The sequence below is a fragment of the Prionailurus bengalensis genome, chromosome B2, assembly GCF_016509475.1.
Source record: "Prionailurus bengalensis isolate Pbe53 chromosome B2, Fcat_Pben_1.1_paternal_pri, whole genome shotgun sequence".
Lineage (NCBI taxonomy): Eukaryota > Metazoa > Chordata > Mammalia > Carnivora > Felidae > Prionailurus > Prionailurus bengalensis.
Genome location: NC_057349.1, coordinates 129,089,439 through 129,113,405, shown reverse-complemented (window position 1 = coordinate 129,113,405; position 23,967 = coordinate 129,089,439). Strand labels below are relative to the sequence as shown.

The following is a 23,967-nucleotide window of genomic DNA, read 5'->3' as shown; positions in this document are numbered from 1 at the left end:
GGCTTTGGCTGCACTGAGAGCAAAGTGTATGGAACACAAGAATCCTAATTCTCTTGGAATAATTTACATGCTCATCTGGGTTCCTGAGATTTATTTTGACCCATCAGCAACATAGACATCAAAAGAGAGTAGACTACTCAATTTATTCTCTTGTCTTTCTTCAAACTAATGGTGAGAGAAGTTCAGATTAAATAAAGAAATGAATGGTCCAAGGTCTTAACCTTCAACTTAGAATTTTAGAGAAAACACAAATGCTTTTGTACACAGTCAATAAATGTAGCATGGAAAAGGAAACAATCCCAGAGGGAGGGCTCAAAGTCTCTGCAGAGCTGTTACATCTCAAAGTAAATGCTACAGCATGATAAAATGCAGATAAATATTAAAAAGAAACACTTTTTATCTCATTTCTTATAAGTCATCTCCACCCCCACATTTTATTAATAAAAGTAGTAAATATTTTAATGCCACTTTTCGTAAAACTCCCAGTGGTTATACCACAAGCTAGTAATCAGAAAGGTTCCAAAATTCTTTTCCAAGTATGTCAGTTACAACATGGGTAATAGTAGCCTTTAAAAAAAGTTCACCCTTAAAACCTAAGATGTTATGAACATTTCTTGCTTCATAAAACACATTGAAAGATAATTATAATAGGCAACCATAGATTACACACATAGTTTCAATACCAGATTGGGGTCCCTAGTTGTTTATCCTGCTTTTGGGTCAACTATTCTCACTTAGTTGATAAATGCACAAGATGGAAAAGAAAAAAACAAAACTCAAGCCATTAATGTTAACTATCATTATGATCTTTCCAAGCACAATGAGTAATTTTTAAATTATTCACAACTTTGGTTTATTCATTCCACTGTATACTCCAAATGTACTCAATATTAGTGTTACCTGCTCTCAGATCTAAGCCCCAAGATTGCTACTCAAGTAGCATTGCTACTCAAAATGTGGTCCCATGGATCAGCAGTCCCCATGTTACCCAAGAGCTTGCTAGATACATTGAATGCCAGGTCCTGTCTTAATATATTCTGATTCTGCATTTTAATAAGACCCTGGGGTCATTCATATCCACATTAAAGCCTGAGATGTCATACTTTGGACACTACTCCAGCCACCTTGAGCCTCCTCCCCCCACCACGGAGCGAGGTAGTCACAGAGCCAAGTGGCTGGTCTATCTAGAGCCTCTGCTCTCCTTTTCCAGACCTGGGAAACCATGATCTTAGAATTTCCTGCCCCAGAAGACAAAAGTGTGCTTCAGGGCCTGTGTGGGCCTCCTTCCTGGGTCTGATCTGGAGGACTGACCGCACAATAAATGGGGATAGCCCCTGACCTGAGAGGTGGTTAAGACATATCTGCTTCTGAAGGGTGAGAACCAGTTTTACATTTGGTCTGGAGTCCACATATAAGCATGAAGGTATTTCAATCCTGGAAAGAGCCATATGTGGATATCCCTTCACCTCTGCCATATAATGTCACCTGACGATAGGGCACATCTTCATCACAGTCACAGGTGCCCTCCCACATTCAAGGGGAGGGGATTATATACTTGCTCCACAGGCGATGCAATCTTGGGGCCAACTTAGAATTCTGCTTAGCGTATGCTTCCACTCTTCTTTTCCAAATTGTTTTGGCTATTTTCAGTCCTTTGCATTTCCATTTAAATTTCAGAATCTCAGCTTGCTAATTTCTACAAAAATATCCTCCTAGAATTCTGATTACAACTATACTGAATCAATATGTTCAATTTGGGGAGAAATGATATCCTAACAATATTGAGTCTTCTGTCCCAGGAACATAATTTACGTCTCCATTTATTTAGATCTTTGGTTTCTCAGTTTGTAGTTTTCAGTGAAAAGGATCTTGTACATAATTTTTAAAAAATCTATCACTAATCTATCACTAAATCTATCGCATTTCATGTGCTTTTATGTTATTGTAGATATTATTAAATTTGTTTTTACATTCTTTGTTGCTAGTATATAAAAGGTACAAATGACTTTTGTATATTGACACCATATCCTCTATCTTTGCTAAATTCACATAGTTTGAGTAGTTCTTTCACAAATCAATCTAGATTTTTATACGTACATGATCTGCAAATAAAGATAGCTTTTCTTCTTCCTTTACAATTTGGATGCCTTTTACTTCTTTTTCTTTTCTTACTGCACTATGACCTTTAGCGCAATGTTACCTAGAAGTGATGAACAGTGAACACCCTTGCTTTTTTCCCTATCTTAGGAAAGTGTTCAGCCTTTCAACATGTGTGTTTGCTATTAGCTGCATGTTTTTCTTAGATGCCTTTTATCATGTTGAGGAAAATCTCTCCCATCCTACATTTATGTATGTAATGAGCAAGTACTGATTTTTTTCAGATAATATTGCTGTAAAGCCTCAGGTGATCAGATAGCTCTTCTCCTTTATTCTGTTGATATGATGAATTATATAGATTTTTAATGTTAAACCAACCTTTAATACCTGGTCATTAGGTATTATCATTTTTATATATTGCTGGATTTGACTTAATGACATTGTGTTAAGAATTTTTCTCTTGTCTTTATTAAGTGTATCAATCTGTAATTAGGTTTATTTTCTCACGGTGTCTTTTTTTTTTTTAAGTTTACTTATTTATTTTTGAGAGAGAGAGAGAGAGAGAGAGAGAGAGAGAGAGCATGAGAAGGGGAGGGGCAGAGAGGGAGAGAGGGAATCCCAAGCAGGCTCCGCACTGTCAGCATGGAGCCGGATGCGGGGCTCAATCTCACCACCGTGAGATCGTGACCTGAGTTGAAATCGAGAGTCGGATGCTTAACCAACTGAGCCACCTGGGTGACCCTCATAATGTCTTTTTCTAATTTTGGTGCCAGGACAATGGTGACTTCAAAACACAAAGCGGGAAAAGCTCCCTCCTCTATTTTCTGAGGGACTCTGCAAGATTAGTATTCTGTCTTCCTTACTTATTTGATATGCTTCTCTAGGGGAGCTTTCTGGACTTCTAAGTTTTCTTATGAGAAGATTTAATAATGAATTCAATTTCTTTAATACATATAGAGTTTCCAGGCTTTCTGTGTTCTCTTGAGTTACTTTTAGTCATTTTTGCCTTTTGTGGAATTTTCCCATCTCATTGAAGGTTTTGAATTTATGAAGTGTCCTTAATATTCCATCATGGAAATCAGCGAATGCTGCAAATCACGTATTTTTTTCCCTGGAGAGCCAGTTGTTAATTACTTACTAGCACACCACTGCTGAGAGCTACTTTCTGTTCGCCATAAATGATCATTCATGGTGTCCCGACCACGGGGAAAGCATCGTGGGGTCAATACTTACCAGTGCAATCGGATCAATCCTTTAACCCCTACCATATATTAAGGGGACTGCATGGATCATTACAAGTGAAGTGACTTTCAAGAAAGTATGAGTCACCTTTCTTAGCATCACACTAGAAGGTCAAGAGGCCCAGCTAACTGAGCGATCAGCCTTCTAAATAATTCTTGAGATATAAACATGGCACAGATGGCAGTTTCTTGGCTCCATGCGCTGATATCCTCTTGACAGTATGGTCATCAGCAAACCCAAAATAAGTTTGAACTCTACTACTGGGGCATGAATATGAAACAAAAATAGGTTCTCTGGGACAGGCCAAGTGCTACTGAAACGTTCCACTGTTGTGGCCAGCGATTCCTCCGCGTGCACCTGCTGCTTCCCCGCTGCCAGGACCAGAATACTGTACTTGAACTGAGAGTGGAAGGAGCTCAGGCACTTTCTAGTCCTTCAAACTTCCCAGACAAAGTACTTGTGTTACAGCAGGTCGTTGAGGCCTCGTTTGAACCCCTGGAACAATTAGCAATGAATGCGAAAGAAAACTGGATCCACACTTCACCTCCTTCTATAAGGAGTCTCTTATACGGTATCAGTAGAAGCCGAAGTAAATCAGCTTTAGTCCACTTCTAAGAAGAAGCTTTACTGATCAGTGGGAAATTCATGGGAATTCAGTAAAACCGATTAGAGCACAAAGGCTGTTGCAGAGAAATTTACCATGAAGGAGGCCAAAGAGAAAAGTCACTTATCTACAGATTGGTCTATAGAGGCCATTTACATGATCTCAAACATCCACTGTTGAAGGAAGGAAGGAGGAAATACACGAATACATCTTTAAAGTCTTTAGCTTCAACAGGAAAGGATCCTATGAAAGTGTGTTTCCTTTAAAAGCTAATCTATTAGTACTCAGACTTTACCAAATACCAATTGGGAAAAAAAAATTTAATTCTGTTTTGGGCTCTATTACTTTGCCTCCAGATTTGCTTTGTTATGATTTGCTTTCCCATCACTTCTTTCCCTGGGAATACGTGCTGCGAGGTCATATGTAGACGTATTTCCAGTTGTGATTTCTCCTTCCAAACACACAAAGCGCGAGAACAAGCTGTGTGCTCTGGGTGCTAGCTGGCTTTGTCTCTGATGGTCCCCACACAGAGACAGACTGTCTCATTTTGACAAGGCCCTTGTCTTCCCACCCTCCAGGTCTAGGAGATCCCAAGTCCTTATGTGCTTTCCTGGCTGACCTCCCTCAGCCACACCCTCAAATACAGCAATGCTCAGTGAAGCACAGACCCCTCTGGAACGTTAGAGTAACTTCTGTTCCAGGGTACAGTTAGTCTCCAGTATCCATTCCTGGAACCATGACCCAGATGTCTCTACTTGTAATTATGAGGATATGAGCACCATTGCATTTTTCACTCTGTACATTATGCTCATAGTACCTTAAAACCAGATCTGCATTTAGAGCGTTCCTAAAACACACATCACTGCCTTTTTTCACAGCCTTCAACTATATTTACCTATCCATTTAAGGTAAATAAAAATATCCATATTTACCTACATTTAAGTCCTTAATTATCTCTTCTGACTGAGTAAATAATGTGAGAATTAAAAACCCAGCTCTCATGGTGCCCATGTGATTTGACGCCCACCTTTCTCTCTGACCTCCACTTGTACCACATTCTCTCTGGCTCCCTAGGCTCCTAAAACTCATTAAACTCTTTCCTGCCTCAGGGTCTTTGCATTTCCTACTCTTAATGCCAGGAATTCTCTTACCCCATTTTCACCTGGCTGGATTCTCTGTCCCTTCAGGCCTTGGGGGAGACCTTGCCATTGACTCCACTGCACGTTATTTTCCATCACAGACCCTGAGAGAAAGTAAGCTGTTGTTGTTGTTCACTTGTTCATTATCTGGCTCTTTAAGAGGAGGTGAAGTGTCAAAAAACAGGAACTTGTCTGTCTTGTTCGCAGCCTTTTCCCCACTGCCTCGCACATAGCATGTTTGTGATGAAACTTCCCGGAGTAAATGAATAAAGATGTGTTGCTGCTTCCTGTATGTCTGTCAGGCTCTACATCTCCCATAGGGGAAAGTACCCTTTCAAGCCTTCAATTTGCTTCCTAATGACCTAAAATTCCTTTTTTATGTTCTCCGTGTTTTTTGTCCTCCTGTCTGTGTGGAAGAGAAGCCCTTCTTTCCAGGGTCATTCTTCCAGCCCATCTCTTCTCAGACTTTCTACCTGCTGGCCCCTCCTTCACCTGTATTAATCTTCTATCACCCTGAAATAATCCTTCTCTGGACTTCTGGATCACGATGGAAGTACTAAATGCTCTCGTTCCCCAAATCAACAAAACACAAGGAGAATGAAAAACAAAGTGAAGCCAATGCAGTAGGAAACACTGATAATCCAAATATCAGTCTTTTCGACAGGTTGCTAAGAATTGGGAAAATTGAGCCGGGACGAGACAAGACTCTGATGGAAGAAACAAGATCCAAGGGTTCTCTGGTCGAGCGAGCAGAACAGAGAGATCGCTACAGGCGGCATACTCTAAGGGACACTGAATGACCCTTGCTGGGAACAGGAGGAGGTCTGAGATGCATGGGAGCACCAGGGAGACGTTCTGATCCCTGTGTGGCTTCAGGTGTCAGCAGTGGTGATGCTAAATGTGGGAACAGGCCAGCGTATCATCTCTGGAGAAGCAGGATGTGGGGATGTTAGGTAAACAAGAAAGGATCTGCGGTGGCCAGCCTGCACGCTCACCTGACCAACACAAAGCTTCCCGTCACCATATAAAATGGTTGTGATCAAAACGAGTCAAGGAGAGAGAGATGAGTATAGCCACTCTCCAGAGGAGGTGGTGGTGGAAAGTAGGCAGAAATTCAAGCTGCCCTAGCTCACTTCTGTCCTTGCACAAAGAGCTGGCTCAGAAAGAACACACCCATTTGAGGATGAGTAATCATAAGAAAAGAAATAGCATGGAATGTATTCATAAATACCACAAAAGGGAGAGAGAGAGAGAGAGAAGGGGGACTATGACCTCCCCTGGCAAAAGGCGCCTGAACAAGACAAACCGGAAAAGTTATTAATTAATGATCAAATGATTCTCCATTAAAGAAAAGAGGTCAAAGATGAAAATTTGAGATTAAATAAAGAAGACAGACAAGATAAGAGGGGAGAGTTTAAGAAATAAAGTATAAAAATATAAAGCCACATAAAGCTGAAAGTCACATTATAAGCAGCAAAAGGAAAACCTGCCTTTGGTTAAGATGGTTGGGGGTCAGCTTTCTGCAGTGCTGTGGACTAGATACACCGAAAAACCCTCCCACTGGGAAACACTAGGTGCTAAATAAATTACAACAAATATACCTTCAAATGTATTGCTGAGCAGACAAGAAAGGAAGGGAAGTCACTGGGAGTTAGTGGGGGGCGGAAAAGACCCATACGGACAAGAACAGAACAGAGACAAAACCAGAACAGTAGCAAACACAGAAACTGGGGCTGCCCTGGGGGCCAATGGCCCTACTAGAATCAGAGTGCTCCCTGCATGGTGGCCACGGGCATGGATGAGCCGGGCCTCGGGCCCACGCAGATTGGTGGAGCGGGCCCTGAGGGGTCAGAGCTTCAGTGAAAGGGCAGGCTAGAGAAAGTGCCTTCATCAGGCTGGATATATTGCTTTCTAGTCCGAATTGCTAAGATTTTTTTTAAAGTCAAAAACATTTCATTTCACTGAATTTTGTGCCACGCCGAGATCTCCATTTTTCGTCCTTCATCTTTGATTCATGTAAGCTGAGTGTGGTTATTCACAACGACTGCAAAGTCAGAGAACAGCTTTTATGCCCATATCAGGTAACTGTGGTGGATACTGTAGTGCCTCTCCCTGATCCCCTCTTCAGGGTCCATGCATCCAGCCCTCAGATGTTGGGAATATTGGTTTTTGGCCACTCTTGAGCTGCATCCCCCCTCATTGGGAACCGCCTTGCACGAAGTCAGGCCCCTTCCCCAGGGGAAGTCTGAATCCAATGACTGACTGATGCAAGGAAACAAGCCCCCAGCCCCTCTGTCTCCATTCCGGGAAACTCTAAGGTCCCAGGATGCCTGTTACGACTGCAGTGTGGGCCATCCTCCCCTTCTACCCGCTACTGTCTTCCTCACTTCAGAACAGGTGTTTCTCCCAAGAACCCCCCTCTGCATGTGCTCTCCAACCCTGAGCCTGTTCATAGGAAGCCCAATCTAAGACCATGCCATGCATGGATAAGCACAACAGACAGACATATTTAAGCATGAAAACATTCTTAATACATCACTATAGAGAAATGCATAAAAAGTAAAAATTATTTGTAATCTCGCCCTGTATAGACAGTCATTGTCAAAAGGATACGTAATCCCTTAAAAGGTCTTTTCCTATGCATGTAAAGTGCATTCCATTAATTATTTTAGAAAATTAGATCATACTTTGATTAGTCTCCTGCGATTTTTTTTAAGTTTATTTAGAGAGAGAGGGGCAGAGAGGTTGGGAAAGAGAGAGGGAGAGAGAGAATTCCAAGAAGGCCCTGTTCTGTCAGGACAGAGCCCAGTGTGGAGCTCACAAATCATGAGGCCATGACCTGAGCTGAAACCAAGAGTCAGACACTTAACTGGCTGAGCCACCCTCGTGCTCCTATCTTCTGTGGTTTTTTAACTTAAGAAAGTTTTAAGGTGATATCCCAGTTTTCTTAAGCACTTCATAGTGCCACACTGTATGATTATGCACTATAATTACTCAAGCACTCACTAATGCATATGTATATTCATTACAAATAGTACAATTTCCAATAATGCTGCAATGCTTTGTGATGTGTGTGTTTTCATGCACCCAAATCATGAGTACCTCAGAGGAATAAGTCACTAGAAGTGAAGCTCCTGGATCCGAGGTCACCATTGCCTTTTGAGCTGACTTTCACAAAGGCTCCTCTGTCATTCCCTGCTCCCAGTGCCTACTGCCTTTACCCCGGTTCCAGGCCACGCTGTCCCTGTCCTGGACTATTGCCGTAGCCCCTTGGCTAGAGCCACTGGCATCAGTTTCCTTTAAATTCTATCCATGCTTTATCTTGGCCTCAGAGTTATCTTACTAAAAACATTTAAGAACTTCTCAGTTTAAAACTTCCAATGGCTCCCCCTTGTTTGCAGAATAAAATAAAAACTCCCTTTGTGATCTGGTCCCAAATTCTCTTTCCAGTTCCCTTCCAGCTTCTTCCAGGAACCCAGTCAACAGAATATGTATAGTTTCCCAAACTTACCACATATTTCCAAGTATCCATTCCTTTCTGCTTTTTGTAATAGCAGTTTGAAATGCACTACATTTTTTTCCAAAATCCAAGCTCTATCAAATGTTAGATATCATTTGTGCAGCTGTCCCCACCACCTAAAAAAAACCTTACAATTTCTCGTCAAAAGTAATTACTTTTTTCCCTGACCCACTTCAGGCCTCTGCTTATAACATGAGCCCATTTAACTATCTCCTATGTGTCCTTTCGCTTGCTGGCCCCTCTAAGCTGCTGAAGGCTCCGTCTACTCTCCAGGCCCCTCATCCGCTGCCCCGTCTGCCTGGAATGCCTCCCACCACCCCTCCCCGCTCATCCTTACCATGTAGAAGGGATCAGAAATAGCATAAGCTCCAAGAAGCCTCCCCTGAGTTGTCCCTTTTTCTTGCATGTGCTCTCATAGCCCGTTATGTTTTTCCTTCATAAAGCTAGGCATAATCGTGATGAAATAAGTGACTGTGTAATTACTGGTTTCTCTTCCCAGTGGGATGTGAACTTGATGAGAGAGCAAGGACCAGTTGATTTCCTCTCTGTTGCATCCTCACATCTCCCTTGGCACGTTCTATGTTTATTTCCTGGCTCTTTATTTTGAAATAATCAAAGACTCGCAAGAAGTTGAAAAATAATACAGAGAGTTCCTGTGTATCCTTCACCCAGCTTTCCCCAAGGATAACATCTTACACAAGTATGGTACATTTTCAAACCAGAAAACTGACATTGGCACAGCACTATTAACGAAACTATAGACCTACAGACCTATTCAGATTTCACCAGTTTTTCCAGCCACTCATTTTTTGAGGGGTGTATTGTACCATGCAATTTTACCACATGGACACATTTCTGGAACCTCGACCGCAATCAGAATTCGGAAGAGTTCCATTACCACAAAGTCCCTAATGTTACCCCCTTAAGAGTCACACCCTTCCCCAACCTTGACCCCAGCCACCTATGGGTCTGTTCTCTGTCAATATATTTTAACATTTTGAGAATATTATATATTCTGGCTTATACCTTTTTAGTTTCTACTATGTATAGGTCAGGGGCTTCACAAGCAAAATATTATTTAAGAGTTACAACTACCCTGAGGCAGCTACTATTATTTTTATGGTTTTATGTTTGAAGAAATTAGCTTCAGAGAATTTTAGTAACTTTTCCAGGGTCAAAAAGTGGCCAAGCCAGAATGTGAGGCCAGACAATGAAGACCCCAGAGACAATGCTTTTAACCTTTCTTAATACTTATTACGCATAATAGCATACTCCTTTGAAGGAATTAATAGTTGAATGAATGAATGATTAAATGTCAAAGACAATTTCATTTCTTTTTTTTGTTTTTTAAAGTTTTTATTATTTATTTTTGGGACAGAGAGAGACAGAGCATGAACGGGGGAGGGGCAGAGAGAGAGGGAGACACAGAATCGGAAACAGGCTCCAGGCTCCGAGCCATCAGCCCAGAGCCTGACGCGGGGCTCGAACTCACGGACCGCGAGATCGTGACCTGGCTGAAGTCGGATGCTTAACCGACTGCGCCACCCAGGCGCCCCGACAATTTCATTTCTAAGTCCACTAGCAAGGCCTGCATACAGCAGGAATTCAATGAATGTTTGGTCGAGTAAAATGTTTGGTTAATCATTCTAGAAAAATCAAAAGAAAAAGAAAGATGGTGACATGTGGAGAAAAATCTCCAAGCTGCTCTTCTGGATCAGCCATGACATACAAAGCCATAGGACAGTAGCATCGGATGCAGAACAAATCAGGAGAATCATTCTTGTCTTCGCTAGTAGTAAATGCATTAGTGGAATCTCAAGCATCTCAACAACAATTATTTGGCCAAGTACGTCTTCCCTCTGGCAAATTCATATTCACAGGATAGAGAAGTAGACTATTTGCTGGTCTTAACTGATATTCAGGTCTTGTCTTGCACCTTGGAGCCATGCACCCTTCTTCCTTCCTCAAAGCTTACTTAATAAGCTCCCGTCTAATTACTCTCATTTCATCTTTGGGATGTGAGTCTTCCCCCAGAATACCAGCTTATGGGGTGGGGTGCCTCTGACCTGACATCCTCAGACTCTTTCGCCCAGGGTCATGCCCTGTGTCATCCCTGTGCCTCCAGGCTGAAACCACACCAATCAGGCCACATTCTTTTGGTTCTGTCTCTTTTCAGTTCTCAGGCATCTCTGTTTGATCTGTTTCAACAATGACTGAAACATGGAAATGGAAATGATCACTTTTTCGTTCACTTCTATTTCCCATTAAGTGAACCCAAATTGCCCGGGGATGGCGTCCAGTGGTAGCAGCCTTCTTTTGAAAGTGTTTTTCATACTGCATTGAGAGTGTCCTGGCGGTGGGGGGCCTGGTTAGGAAGGTGGTATGCACTGTGAGGGGGTAGGGTGTAGGGAAGATGAGCCCCTAAGGGGGAAACTGTCTGTTCTACTTTCTGGTCACCCATCAATGGATGAAATAGGGGAAAAGAACTACTAAGGTCCAACTGATATGATAAGCAAGAATCAGGAATAGTTGAGACTCAGATGGGCAACTACAAAGATTATAGCCAACTGCACAGATGGGATGAAAAAGACAATCAAGTACTCCAGTAAAATGCATAGTAATGGAGCTGGAGCTGATAAACACATGGAAACAGTTGATGTTCTTTATCTCCACAATGGTAGAGGTTAACCCTGAGGTATCTGGCACAACCACTTCTTGAAAAGAAACTTCAAGGTGAGGTAACTTCTATTATTGAGACACTGATATAAAGGAGATTCAGTAGGAGCCACAGGTGAGCCCATTCTCTAGATAAGACACGTGTAAAAAGGGAATCAGAACTTACTTATATATCCAGCTGGTGGAATAAATGCTCTGAACTTACTCTCCCAATGAAAACTGCCACCATCAAAAAAAAAAAAAAAAAAAAAAAAAAAACTTCATAACATATTCAGGTGACAATGTATTGTTTCTCTTTCATCCTTTCAATGTTTCTTTCTGCAAATACCAGACAACAGGCATACATCCACACATATAAATTCCCATATGTTCATTTGTGTATGTGTGTCTCCCTTTCTTAAATATACATATCATACTATATAACCTTGATTTTGTTGTTTCATAACATACCCAGGAAGCATGAAGCACCTTTCAAAATAAACCACTTTGTCACAAAAAGTAATGAAACTGTAGATGTCAAAATAAAGTGAGTGAGAATCCCAAGAGATCAGCAAGCACAGAGGCCAGCTGTCCTCCAGAAGTATCTGTCAAACCACAGTGACCCTGAGCTTATCTCTTGATGCCCTGTGGAATTCAGGAGATAGGAGATAAAGACTGCCCAAGGTGGGGGACCCACTCCTCTGCCTAAAGCTGGTACTCCAGAGGGTTACTCCTTCAGTGAAAGGGTGACCCTCAACTCAGCAGAGAACAGGGTAATAAGAAAACATGCCTTGGGGCGCCTGGGTGGCTCAGTTGGTTGAGTGACCGACTTCAGCTTAGGTCAAGATCTCACAGTTTGTGAGTTTGAGCCCCGCGTCAGGCTCTGTGCTGACAGCTCAGAGTCTGGAGCCTGCTTTGGATTCTGTGTCTCCCTCTCTCTCTGCCCCTCCCACACTCATGCTCTGTCTCTCTCTGCCTCAGAAATAAACATTAAAAAAAAAAAGAAAAGAAAACATGCCTGCTAGAATCTTAGCTCTGTATTGAGAAGAAAGAAAAAGAAAAATTACCCTGAAATTTCATAACCATAAGATAGCCATCAGAACCTTAAGATGGCAATCATGTAGGTTTGTGGACTGATATGGGCTTTTGGGAAGATGTAGCGATCTGAAACGTGTGTTCTTTTTAAGTTCATTACGAATATCAAAATATGCCACCATTTAAACCAAAAAGCAAGTTCAAAAAATTTCAGAATATTGGCATCTCACTGATCATAGCTTCTGGTCAAAATGCAGTTGAGTCTGAAATCAATAATAGACACATAAAAATGCGTATATATTTGGAAATATGAAAACATACTTTAAAAACTTAGGGATAGAACACAAAATCAGAATGGACTGTAGCAAATATTATAGACAAACAGTAATAAAAATGGCAGATACAATTCTTGTGGGATGTAGTTAACGTGTTAACTGAGGGAAATTTGGAGGCTTCTATACTTATAGGAGAAAAGAAAAATGCATAAAAATTAATGAGTGAGGTATACATCTTCATAAGGCAGCAAAGAATAGCCAGATGATTAATGAAATAGAAAACAAACATACAAGAAAGGATCAGTGAAGCACCTTTACAGGTGCAGGGGGAAAAACCTGATAAAATGTGGCAATGGTTCTTGATAAGAATTCTCAGCAAATAATAATAAGAATACTCCTTGTTAGGGAGTATGGCACCCCAGACCATGCTCAGATTCTCCTGGGTGGAGGGGATCAATGCATCTTGGCACACCTGTATTTCATCGCAGCATCCCGTTTAGGAAGTTTGTTTGTTTGTTTGTTTGTTTGTTTTTTCCTGGAGAATCTCTTACACATGTGGAACAGGAGAATGTACAAGAATGTTCAGGGCAGTATTGCCCAGAACTGCTAAAAAATTGGAAACAAACTGAATATTCATTAATAATAACACAGATAACTTTATCTGGTGAAAATTTTAAGGACATGGAAGATCTTATAAGAGATCATTTTTTTTCCTCTTTTGTGCAAATTTCAACCCTCTGGTTCAGTGGTTACTGATTCTCACCAGAAAATGTGTATCCACCACCTACACAATTTCCAGGTGAACTGTGTTGGAAACTGTGGGTGAGCGGACTCATTTCTAACTTATGACATAAACCCACCAACAGTACATTATTTTCCCCTGAAGCCTTTTACCAATATTTGACTCTTTCCCTCTACCTTCTGCTGCCTTCATGAACCATAAGAGATCCTTCTGGGATTTTGGATGGCACCTCCAAACATACTCTTGGAATTTCAAGAACTTGTAGCCTCTAACCTTTCAAATGAGTGTTTGCGATGGGGCAGCATACTACTTTGTTAAAAGATGCTCTCATCTCACAGGACATTCTCTGTGATATGAGGCCATTTTTAGGGCAAATGCAAAGAAACTGATGCTGTTTATGTGTCATCCAGCTAAACACTGTTCTAGATACTCTGTGTCTTTCATTGTCCTTCACAATAACCCAAGTGAGTTAGGTGTTGTTGAGCCCACTCTTCATGTTAGACAACCAAGATTTTGGGAACCTATGAAATCTGCATTAGAAAGTGGTGGATCCAGAATTAAAATCCAGGTCTGTCTCCAAGGCTCATGCTCTTTTGACGACATCTGATCACCTTATACCTCACACAGGTGAGATCACCACATAAGGTGGGTCATTTTTGCATTCTCATAACTCACCTTCCTTTTATCGATTCAAAGTTTTAAATTGATCCATTTTAAAATTCTTTTTTTCAAGTTTATTTATTTATCTTGAGAGAGAGAGAGCAGAGGAGGGACACAGAGAGAAAGAGAATCCCAAGCAGGCTTCATGCTGTCAGTGCAGAGCCTGATGTGGGGTTCGAACTCACGAGCTGTGAGATCATGACCTGAGCTGAAATCAAGAGTCGGGCACTTAAGTGAGCCACCCAGGCGCCCCTAAATCTATCCATTTTAAATTGAATTCCACTCCAAATAAATTGAGCAAGAGGCCTTTCCCTCTGTCAAGTGACATCAAATGATATAGGTAAACATATCCGTAAACCTCGCACAAGACTATTTTTATTATGTTAGAGAAACACTGCTAATCAATTAGCATTGATAGCAATTTATTTTTCAAAGAACTATTCAGACCTCTTGTCATCATAAAATCACTGAATAATCAAACTCTTGCTCTCTGTATCTCTCTTGCTTTTTTAATAAAAGGGAACTGTAATCTGTTATTAGATGCGATTACATTAAAATGAATATCCACAAGGCAGCTATAAGTACACAGGAGAGACATCCAGCTACAACTTAAAGTTACCACCTGAGAATAAAATTAAGAAAAATCTAATTTAATAGAAGTTAATTAAGTAATTAGAACATCCTTTTGTAGAAGCATCCTGTGTTAGGTGGCTATGGATCAACGACGGCTTATACTCAGTGCCTTGGGTATAGTATCGCAATGGCCTGACCAGAATACTATTATAACAGTGGAATTTGAAGCCTGATTAAATGAATTACAGGCTGCCCAAGAAGCATATGTGAACAAGGGTAAAGTGATCATCATAGTGGGTTCGGTTTATGGATATAAAAGAGCAAGAATGGGTCTCCAGCTTTGTATGGAGGACAGGCACAACTCTGGCCACCCAAGATAGCATTCCAGTCTACCCAGCTAGTCAGTCCCTCTGGTGCAAAAGGACACATCAGACTGTAGTAATTTGACCAGCTGCAACTAATATCATCCAATTACTGTGTCTTGCTTTGAATTTGAGTTCACCTAGAAATCTGGCTGCCCTTTGTCTTCTGCAAATTGTTCTGGTTTGGAGAGAGTTTATGCAGATTCTAGTCTGACAATTTTTCTTGGTAATTATAAATTACTCGATCATCTTTCTGAGCTAAACTTTAGTCTGCAAACAATTAGTTAGCATGAATTCATTTACTGAGAGAAGGATTACCTTAAGTAGACTGACAAAATTGTGTGTCTGGGTCTTTGGTCCTGGGCTACAGTGACCTTTGAGTACAGTCCCAGCATACTGGGACACCCACAAATGGCCACTTCACTCTCTCTGAATTGCTATGGAGATAGGAGAGGAAAATGGCTAAGGTTTCCTGTGTTTTGTTTAGTTTAGATTGTACGCACAAACCAAGTAGGAAAATACGTGACATTTCTGTGCAGTTTGCAATGCGGAAAGAACTTTTAGAAAGGTTGGTGCATTTGCGTTTTAGCATCAGATGAACTAGGTATCAATCTTATCTCTTCCTCTATGAACAATTTAAGTTTTAAATATGGAGCATAAACATCTGTAAATGATAATACATTTGCAAATGAGAATACATGTGAGATTTTCTTATTATGAAAGTAATAAATGTTCATTGTGGAAATTTGTGTGGACTTTTGTTTTTGCCCTTTACACTATTCTATGATGATCTATGCTGTGTAAATAAAGTGCAAGGAGTCAACAAACAAAAGTTCATCTTTGGAACCAAAATGGCTCCAAGAGGCATACATGCAGCCTGAGCGTCTGCCCTTGGCTGACCAACAGCACATCAGGAGTTTGTTCTGGCATTTCATCCACCTGAATTTTTTGTCATCTGCTTAAGCCCCTCTAGAATTGCTGATCAATTATGGATTTTTGCTTTTTTTTTTTTGGTTGAGGACCACTTCTTGTCAATTAAGAGCCAGGAGGTTATAGTAAACTAATTACTTTGATGATCAGCCCTTTAAGAAGGTGTCAAATAGGGGAGAAACATGTGTTCTGATGCTGACCTGCAAAAGTAGCCAGGAGAACTGAAGAAAATCTACTTCCTGTGGATGATTCTTTTTCCCTAGTGCTTTCTTTCTTTTTCCTTCCTCATTACCAGTTTTTGCTGGAGACTCTTCAAGCACAAAGCATTCATCAAACATTATTGACCAGGTCCATTATGGCCGGTAGGGCTGAACAAAGCAAGAACCTACGGCCGGAGGGTGTGGCAACATCTTACCTGCCCTCAGGGAGCCTGTTCTGTGCTGGTATCACAGCCTCAGGGATGAGTAAGCTTCCTACTGCCTCTTGTTTTTGTAAGATCCCCTTTAAGAGTAAGTAAAATTGTGTGAGAGCATTTAACATAGTGACTGGTGCGTGGCACTCAATAAATTTTCCAGAAAGCCTTTTGAAGATTTCTCCCTATTTTCCTAGCTTGCCTGGCTTTGCAAGATAAAATGTACAAAAAAGTTATTCTGTGTATCCTGCAACAAAATAGAGAAGACACTTATCCAAGAAGGCAAGATTATTAACAGGCGGCCTCGGCTGAACGATGCTGAGGCCCAGGAGACTGGATCACATTGATGAACTGATTTGACTTAGACTACGTCAAATCCTTGTTGAGAGCAGGTAGAGGTACAAATTATAAATTTAAAAAGAAAAGCAGATTTGACTGAAAACCCACTCTTGATAAAGCAGAACAAAATGGCTTTCAGGAATTCTTAGTAGAATATTTGCTGGGTAGGCACAGTTCATTTGTTAGGATACCCATACAGAATGTGCTGGATCATTTCTTGCCAAAAATATTGTGTAGCTACGAACTGTGCTTTCTTGGAAGCCCAGAGATGATTTACAGATGACACTGGATACATTTGGTAACCATTTCTAAAAACATAGCTAATTATGTCGATAAAACCTGACTTTCACATATTAAAAACAAGCACATTGGATAAGTGTGGTAGCTTAAATCTGTACTCAGCGGCTGAAACAAGAAGACAAGGCAGGAAAGATGTTATTGTTTGGGCCCAAATCTGTACTTTGCAAACTGGCCTGTAAAACTATATAAAACCATTGATCCATGGTGTGAAATAATACATGAAACGGGAACAATAATACGCACAAATGAACAGCTTTTGTTCAATAGCCTCAAGGAAAATGATAAACAGTGGCTTTTGATCCAGATTCTGCATAACTCCCTTTCTTATTCTGATGCATTCTCCTAAATTAGAAATTGTGGTCAGCTCAGAGCTTATGTACATAGCTAAAAATACCTATTAGGCAAATCATGAAAAGCAAAGTTAGGTCTGGCCTGTCAAAAAGTTTAGAGCACTTGCTAAGAGCAGGCACCCCATTTGTCAGTGTCGGGGTTGAAGTCCTGGTTGCACCACTGACTAACCGTGGACCTCAGGCAAGCAACTGTAAACGGGAAACCCCATCTGTAAAACTGTAAAATACAAGCATCTTCTGTGAAGTAGGAATGATGGTAATTTCTACCTTTGGGGGCTATGAGGATTCAATACACAATTAAAGTAAAGCCCTTAGCACTGTGTCTGTCCCCCAGTAGCATGCAGCATAAGTTGGTGCTCATTATGAGATTTCTTCCAGCCTCTTGAGTTGTTTGTGGGTTTTGCCTCTATGGGAAGGGAGATGATGAGAAGTGTCAGTAGGTGCAAATGGAACTGCTCTTTCACAGGCTGGAAACAAAAAAGAAAGGCAATAGCAAACGCCTCTGGGTATGTGTCTTCTTTAAAACTCTAAGGTAATCACAGCAGGAAGGAGGTACAGGTAGCGTTTCTGAATATTCAGACAAAAATGTTACTATATTAATGAATCTAGGGGCTGTTTTTCTTTGTTCATTCCATGCTAATTTTGACAGCATCCCCACGGCATGTGCGTGCTTGTATTATTTTCCGGGCATGGGAGTGCTGAGGCTTCTTCCTGTTTAGTTATTTGTGCTTGTGTGAACTAGGTCATTCCTTTGTATTTTTAAAATTTTTTATTTTTTTAAATTTATTTTTCAGAGAGACAGAGACAGAGCGCGAGCAGGGGAGGGGCAGAGAGAGAGGGAGACACAGAATCCGAGGCAGGCTCCAGGCTCTGAGCTGTCAGCACAGAGCCCGATGGGGGGCTCCAACTCACAAACTGCGAGATCGTGACCTGAGCCAAAGTCGGACGCTCAACCCACTGAGCCACCCAGGCGCCCCCCCCCCCAGTGTAGATTTTTAAGGTGAAGGGAGGGGATGGGTCCTCCTTCAGATTAAGTGGCAAGGTGATCCAAACAAATGGGCACAGCAAGCTCATCCCCATTCATGCCATCCCATGTGGGCACACCACCACGTATTTTCCGAATCTTCTCATTTTACACCCCTCCCCCGTCTCCCACTGGTGAATGAGGAACAGAGTGGCAGGGCACCCAGAGGTGCACAAAAGCAGATTGGGAAGGAAGAACTCCTTCTTGTTCCTTCTGGGACATGCTCCCTTCATGTTCCTCCCGTCCACCAAACTGGCAGTGCAGCCCAACACCCAGTGTGTGTGTGTTCCTTTGTGTGAATGGAGCACAGACGTAACCTACAGAATAAGGGACATTCTGAAGAGGGAAACCACTTGGGAGTTGCTCTTCGGAGGAGTGTGGGAGACAGTGAGTGGGGCCACAGGGCTACCTGTGAGCTATGGCTCCACCCAAGCTCTCCCCTCATTGACTCCCAGCTCCTCGTCTTCCCACTTTCTCACCTGTCCCCTGACACATGCCCCGAAGTCAGAATTATGCCTCACCTCTTGTTCCTAAGAGAGCTAGAAAAAGGCATGATGAATGAAAGTCCTATCCAGGACTGGCTATTTGCGGTAAGATAAGCGAATCGTTAGCATGGTCATCGCACAGGCACAACTAAAAGTTAATAAACCTTGAGTGGGTGGAAAGTCCACTAGCTCCTTCCTTGGGGGGAAATGTTCCTTCTGATGTCGGCTGATGTGACACAGCACATTTTGATCCAGCTAAAACAGGTAAGAGTTACCTCAAAACGCCCACAGGGACTGTAGTAATTTCAGAACACCCACACAGCAAATCGTTGTTTCTTTTTCTACAAAGAGGGAGATGGGTTTGGGGTAGAGGGATGAGGGAGAAAGGTAAGACAGAAAGAGATCAGGAGGAAGAATGATATGCAGAGAAGGAAGAAGAAAAATGAATGGTGTCCCTTTCTCCTTTTCTTTTTAAATCAGCATCTAATATTGAAACTTGTTCCTGGTTCTCGAAACAAGGGCCTACAAAGAGTCTGATTTGCGGGGAGGGGTGGGGGGGGTGTCTTATTTTTGAGAATAGGAATTGTATGCCTATTTTATGCGCATCACATTATTAATGTTACCAGAGATCAATTCTACCTTTTCTCAATCACATACTTTCAATATATTTTTTACTTATGGATATAAATATGGAAAAAAGGTATTTTCATTTCCTGAGATATTTTTGTGGCCCTTTGGCCCAGAGAGAGTGGGAACTTGGTGAAATGACACCCAGTGCATGATCATTCTCTACAATTTCTATGGGACTATTAAAGGAAGATTTTACTCATTGAACATGGTTTTCTGCATATATGGGTTGCTGGTCTGATGTAGGGCCACCTTGTACAAATCTATATGGACTTTCAGAAACTGAACAGAAACGATTTAGTCAATTGTGTAACATACGGGACTTCCTTTGAGAACAACTTCTTCAAATATCAGATTTTGATAGTCGTTTATAATAATATTAATGAGAATGTACAAAAAATGGTGCTGGCAGAGAATGAATGGGAAAAAAAATGCTTTTCTTGACTAAGACAGAAAATGTCCATGATTAGTCTCATCAGTTTGACTGTATCTATTTTTCATAAAAACATACATAGATGAACCACAAATTACTTAAAATCCTGTTGGTTTTTACTTAGTTTACATTTCATAGCCATTCTCAATATTTGTTACTTATCATGTTTCTTGAAACTCCTGGTTTTGTTTGGGCAGCAATGTGCCCGACCTATAAAGATCAATCTGAATTAGTTTAAGCCCTCATGGTAAGTGAATTCCCTTCTTCTACCTGCTTTCCCAGCCTCCCATGCCACTGGTTCCACCCATGTGACTGTTCTAACCAACAAAACTTATGGGGAGGTCTGCTGACGGGGCCTATAGGAAATATTCATTAGTCTGATGAAAAGACAAACATATGCAGAGAGCTCCCTCAAGAGCTTCTTCCACATCCTGCCTTGAACATGGCTCCGAAGGAGGTGATGTTTGGGGCTTTGCCAACCCTCTTGAGACTGTAGGTGGCAAGTCCAAGGACAAAAAGCCAACGCTCTGGAGATAAAAAAGTGAACAATAAAAAATGCTTAAGTCTCAAATGATAACACTGAGCAATGCCATCCCGAAACTACCTGCTTACAGGTTTCTCCTTTTGTGAGATATTAAATATCTTTATTGCTTAAGCCACAACTGGATGGATGGATGTTCACTCAATAAATACTGAATTATTTAGGCATCATTCCTGATGGTTGGGTTACAGCAGTAAATCAAACACACAACCTCCCTGGCCTCATAAGGTATGTACCAAGTCAGAGGAGACATACGCTACAGAAATGAAAGGATACACATATAATGTGCCAGGTAGTGGTAATCATTACGGAGACTATAAAGCAAGGCAAAGAGACTGAGAGTAATGGAAGGCTAATTATATTGATTATTCATGGAAGCTTTTCTGAGAGGTAATCATTTGAACAGAGACTTGAATGAATTGAAAGAGTAAGCCAGGTGGAGAGCTGTGGGTATTCCGTTACTTGCAGCTGAAAGCATCATTAACTCATACATCCAATAAGTCTGTAGTCATTCTTCAAAACAGAGCTCCAATATCATCATTTCTGGGAAGACTTCCAGGACCTCCCACTCACTAAAATCAATCCCTTCCTCTTCTGGACTACTTCTGCACCTTAGAGCCATGCACTCTTATACACACCATGCCTTCTTTTAATTTACTTGTTGATATAGCTTATAAAGTCACCTTCTCTAGGCTGTGAGACTCTTGAAGGACAAGATCCATCCTTCCTGCTATCTTGGCTCTTAGCACTATCTGCTTACCTAGTAAGCTCCATTACCCACAAATCATTATTGACTTGACTAGAACTGCTGTCCTTTGAATGTTTTGGATATAAATGTGTGGTTTCCACTGTAGTGTGATTAAAAGTGGGCGCCTATAGAAAATATTGTTAAAGAGTGATTATTTTCTGTGTGGAAGAAATTTATCTTGCAAGCATTGAGAAAGCTGGCTGCTGTGAGTTGGCATGAATGTGTACAAATCAAATAGGTCACTTAGGCAGAAAAATCTTTGGTTTCCACTGAGGAGAAAAAATATATCTAAGACGGTTGAGAAGCAACCTGGTTCCCTCTCATACATCTGTCTAATCACATCATGTCCTTGGTCTTTGGAAAAGGCAATCCAAAAAATGAGGTAAGACCACTCACCTAGGTTAGGTGATTATAGTCTCCTGAGTATTTCTCCTGGTAGGGGAGGGAAAACTTAATCTTGCTTATTGATCTTTTTTTTTAATTTTTTTTTTAACGTTTATTTATTTTTGAGACAGAGAGAGACAGAGCATGAACGGGGGAGGGTCAGAGAGAGGGAGACACAGAATCTGAAACAGGCTCCAGGCTCTGAGCTGTCAGCACAGGGGCCTGATGCGGGGCTCGAACTCATGGACCGCGAGATCGTGACCTGAGCCGAAGTCGGCGCTCAACCGACTGAGCCACCCAGGCGACCCTCTTGTTTATTGATCTTGAATGAATCCTCATCTGTGAATCTTCCCTCTTAGGAAACCCAACTCACACTCATTTCAGTGCAGGGAGAAGGCACATGATTTCCTCAACTCCAAATGAACTGGGTTTTACCATAAAATATGACCTAGCAGATATTATATTTTTAACTTCAAAGGTGAGGAGAAAGGAAAAGGGCATTTGAAGAAACTTAAAACATCAATGAAGTCTTGAAAAAAACAAAACAAAACAGGAAAGAGTTTGGTTTTAGGTACCTGTGTGAAAATTTAATAAAGAGAGGATCAGCGGATATTAAGTGTATTTTTATATTAAATCCAGAGTTTGTAGAATAAAGTAAATAATGCGCTTTAAAAATTTTTTTCCCTTAATATCAAAACAGAAGAAAAGGCATTGGCTTCATACAGTCTCAAATGGAATCAAATTCCCTTCCTTTATATGTTACACTAACAGATATTAATATTAGTAATTAATATTAATTGTTTGCTTTCCATGTAAGCCAATCTCTTACTTGAAAATCAGAAAGGCAAACAATGTTTTTTAAATTGTAGGGATATGATGATCTAAATTTGTATGCTTCACAAAATTTTTCTGAAGAATGGCTCAGAGTTAGCTAGTATGTCAATAAATAAAGACTCACTTTTTGAAAATAACTGCTAGATACTTTTTCTTTAAGTTTGCATTTGAGATTTCAAATTATGTTTTCCATATTCCCTAAGGGAGCAGGTACCACACAGTCCCCATCACAAGCAAAAACAAGTTTTAAAGGAGTCTAGACTAGGTTGGTACATATAAAATCTTTACCAAGTCTTTACAAGAATATACTTATAACACCAGAAATGGTTACTGAACAAGTAACTGAGGCTAAACTCAGGTAAAAAGCCCAAATTCTAGAAGAACGTATCTTGGCACATGCTGGTTTGCTTGGGGATACCCTGGATGCCCATCCCTGGTTAGAACAACCCAAATTTCTAGGCCCTGCTTGGACTCACTCCCCCTCTATACAGACAGGGACATCCTCATCTTTACCCATCAATCAGTCAAGGTCAGTTTAGTGACAGCCTACCTTCTGTCAAGTAACAGAAGGGACAAAGAGGTACTGGGGAGGTGGTGAGATTTGATTCCATGTCCCATAGAAGCTAAGAAGCTGCAAATAAATGGGATGCACGCACCTGAATGAATGGGAAATGTATGATGGTTCTTTGCCATTAAATGGGCTGCTTTGGATAAAAGTTGGAGACACACTTAGAATTTTTGAGAGAAACCATTTCATACCCGTCATACTCATTTTGTTGCTCCTCTTCCTCTTTATCTTTTTGTTTGCTTGTTTGTATGTTTGTTTGGTTGGTTGGTTGGTTGAAAGCCTTAGCCTATTCTCTTAACTAGAAGAGTATCTGCCAGCACGAAAGTCAACAAACTCACAGGAGACAAAAGACATTCTTGGTTTGATTGCTCCTAATAAACTTCAGTGCTTCCAGACCACATAATGTCATAGAGTTATTTGTAATGCTTCTTTAAAAGGGTGACAGGGTTCAGAAATAAACTGCACATGGTAAGAAGAGCCTCCCATGGGTTATCCCTGCAAAATGAGTTGCAAGGCTTTGGGAGTGGTGGTGGTTTCCGGCCATTAGCGTTACTAATCAAGGCCAGCTTTGCATTTATGGGAATCTGCACAAATCAGGATGATACAGGCTAGGCTCACTCAAGCAACTGCCTAATTTCTTCAAGGTTATGCTCAAACAAAACTTTATGCCAACTATCTTTGATTGGAATGCTTCATTATTTTTATATATCCGAGAGAAAGAGTCCATGAAGTAGATGCATTAGGTCCATGGGTCACAAAAATCGTATTTATTGCTTCATGCCCACATCAAGCAATTACTGTCAGCTCTCAATTAACCTCGTTATTGGAGGAAGCATTAGTGGAGACAATACGAATCCTAGATAACCTACCCATGTCTTTCTTGCTGCCACAGTTGCAGTTGAGGTGAGAGAGAGAGAGAAGGAAAGAGAGATAATGGGAGCAACAGGAAAAGCTTGGGGCTAAGAGGTCTCTTCAGGAAAATCGGAGTAGAGGGTGCCACTCTGCCCCCTTATCATGCCCCTTGCCTTTCTGCCCTGCACCGGGAAGCAAAAATAACTTTACTTTCTCTGCAAACTTCTGGCTGACAA

At 41.1% G+C, this 23,967-nt stretch overlaps 1 protein-coding gene across 8 annotated transcripts in view; it reads right to left on the bottom strand.

The window, feature by feature from the left end:
* Window positions 1–23,967, bottom strand: part of AIG1 (androgen induced 1) — a 244,083-nt gene that overhangs the window by 159,107 nt on the left and 61,009 nt on the right. The window lies entirely within an intron of this gene.